This window comes from Mus pahari, chromosome 1 (assembly GCF_900095145.1).
Source record: "Mus pahari chromosome 1, PAHARI_EIJ_v1.1, whole genome shotgun sequence".
Taxonomy (NCBI): domain Eukaryota; kingdom Metazoa; phylum Chordata; class Mammalia; order Rodentia; family Muridae; genus Mus; species Mus pahari.
In genome coordinates, this window is record NC_034590.1 from 14115724 (window position 1) to 14118867 (window position 3144).

The following is a 3144-nucleotide window of genomic DNA, read 5'->3' on the forward strand; positions in this document are numbered from 1 at the left end:
AAACAATGACCCTGCCCTCCCTAACTCCACAAGTCGGGAAATCTGGAGCTTGCGTGAACTACCTTTACTTTATTCATTAGGCACTGCCCTTTCTTCCTCCGGAAATGAGGGTGGATATGTAATGGAAATTAAGCTTGCCTATGTAATTGCCAAAATTACCCTGTAAGCATTTCTGGCCCAGGAACCAGGTAACTTCCAGGCATGCTGGGAATTGTAGTTTTTCGTAACAAGGCTTCGTGGAAAGTACGGTGGCCAAATTGTTTATCTCTATAAATCCCTACAACATGTGACAGGCGGCTATTCCGGCTGGGAAATTCTGCGGATATTTCTGACCCAGGTCCATCTCTTGGTCAGTACTTAACATTTTATAAACTGTTGCTTTAAATTTGGACTAAAATGGTTGCGTTGGCTTTTCCAGTAAAACGTAGGATTTACGTGTGGAGGCGCGTAAGAAATACAAAAGCCCCAAATTCGCTTTTCATCCTGGATAATCGAGGGGTGGGCTGACCAGCTGATCCAAGGTCTCCGGGAAATACATTCCCTTCGCAGAATCCCAAGGTGAATGGCAGACTCGGAGAAAAACAGTAAGCCTCCTGTTGGTTTCTGGCTTATGGTTAAGAGATATCCTGTCTGATGAACAGGGTGAAAGTGATGGGGATTGTACACCCCGTTCGGGCAAATGGGAGATGCCGATCTTTTTTTTTTTTTTTTTTTTTTTTGTGTGTGTGTGTGTTTTTTTTCTCGAGTAATTTCTGCGTGGTTGGGANTTTTTTTTTCTCGAGTAATTTCTGCGTGGTTGGGAGTTCATCCAAGGCCATCAGTTATTTTCTGATCCATTATTTGCCTTGGAGTCTTGGAAACGCCAGCTACTGACTCTGGGAGGTAGAAATGGCAGTGGCCCAGTATGGGGCAACTTCAGCTGGGTTCCAATGCCTAGGCTGTCCAAGAAAGCTATTTCCAAAAAATACCAGGCAGTCCAGGGATTATACAAGGACTCAGTTGAAACACAATCCTATTGGTAAAATTGTCATAATCAGTCTGATGAAACCTCTGTGAGACACCAATTCAGTCTTTACTGTTGTCTGTTTTGTGACTTGTCCAAGGCAGCTGATCTGTCGTTGTGGGTTACTATTTAGGGGGCGTCTAAATTAGACAAGCGCACAGTATAAGAAGGACTGATGGACCGAGAAGCAGCAAAGACCAATTTTAAATATTGTTGTCTTATATATCTGATCTTTGTATGGTCTGGCTAGAGAAGCTGAGCCTCTGAATTTGTGATGCTCTGACTTGAGACTGTATCCAGGAGCCACAGACTACACTTCAGTCTACCTACAGTCGCAGGCCCTTCTTTTGCCTGCTCCTACCTCTGTCTAGCTGGCAGGAAAGCTGGGTCAATAAAAATGTAACATCTTAGAACACCAACCATGGGTAAGGGGGACTTGGGATTAAACAATTCACAAGTAATACTTGGGGCCCAATGGATATCTTTGTAATGTCCAGAGCCCCACATAGAAGCCAAGTGCTCCTGGGCTGCCCTACCCCCAACTGCATTGAGCCAGACCCAGCTCCTCTCCAAAATATGGATGAATCTTTGATTTCTCTGCTTGTAAGTTTCATTGTTTATGTGTAAGGATGCACATGGCCATTGCATGCTGGTTTCTCATTGGTCTTCAAAGCATGAAAAATGTTGTTTCTCATTCTTGTAGCTAGTTTACTGGGCTCTAGTTTACTCGGGGTTTTCTGGACACTGGATGTCATATAATAGTAATTCAAATACCTCCAGTATATAGTCAACTTCCTTCCCTAAGCACCCACCATAACTCCTTCCAATGTTCCTTTTGCATTTTCCTCTCTTGGCCAGTCATTGCTGGGTGCTGTTGCCATTAACATCCCACTTCTCAAAACCCTTGGGTCCTTACTTATGAGGAAATTACAAAACACTCCTTTCTTCAGCCTACCACTCTCCCTTTGACTTGGAGGCTTAGGGACAAGTGCTGTGATGCCTCACACATGGTATAAGTTACTGGATTCTTTGTAAATGTCACCAAGTATGGTAATACCGCCCTGGCTTCTAGATATACCTTACTGATTTTGACTCACTCAGGTGCTTGGGTGCAACAAATGCAGCTACTCATAATTAACTTTGCCCTAAAATGTTAGCTCAACCTGTCAACTTATATTCTGATACTTAATACGCAGTGCTAGCTGGGAAGAATGTAGAATCAATATGGATTTCATTATCAGAAACCTCAATTCATAATTTACAAAGTTGATTCAATGGAAATTGCAGACACAGAAAAATATACTTTATTTTGGTCATATAAGGTTATATTCTAATATTCCAGGCATTTTGTCTGAGGGAAATACAAAGGAAGTTTGCCCTTACCACTGCCACTTTCCTAGGAATTAATAAACTAAAGGAAGCATAAGAATCTCATAAGTGCTTATATCAAAATGCTTCAGTATTTCAATTTTTTTTCACTAGATAGCAGAGTCATCTTACAGATTAAAATATCCTTCATGTGTACTCTTTAATATCAAGCCTTTACTCACTTATATGAGTAACTCTTGGAGGGATACTGTAAATCATATTTGCCTATGGATGTTACTCACATCCCCTGTCTGGGGAAGTTAAAATACATTCAAGACATCATGCCTACTTAATGTTTGCTCATTTTTTACTGTACTCATATCAGGAGAAGCAGGTAAGGATGTGATCACCATTTTACTCAGAAACTTTACTATTTTAGTTCTCAGTAAAATATTAAAACTGGCAATTCTCCTCTATATACTGCCAAGATTTTTCAAGAATGTTACCAATAATCTGTTCTAATTGAGCCACATCACAGACATTTTATATAACTCTCAGCATCAATTGTTTGGGGAAAGATCTAATGGATGACTTAAAAATACAGGAGAGAATGTAGAGTAGTATGACTTCTCATAATATTCAATCCTCTAGTTTTTAAACATTTTTTAAAGCCAGACCAAGGATAGCCTACTACTAAAAAAACATTTTTTGTCCTTCTTGAACAAATTCAAAATCACAGTCCATTGGAGAGATGTTACGGCAGGTCATGGGAACTGTCCAGATCATGAACTGTCCAGGTCATGGGAACTGTCCAGGTCATGGGAACTGTCCAG

General features: G+C 40.7%; 1 protein-coding gene across 1 annotated transcript in view; it reads left to right on the plus strand.

Moving 5' to 3' along the window:
* Positions 1-292: 292 nt before the first annotated feature.
* LOC110333729 (zinc finger protein 120-like) overlaps positions 293-3144 on the plus strand; it is a 24144-nt gene continuing 21292 nt past the window's right edge. Inside the window, exon 1 of the mRNA XM_029539226.1 lies at positions 293-349. The gene's annotated coding sequence lies outside the window, so the exon portion shown is untranslated. The remainder of the gene's footprint in view (positions 350-3144) is intronic.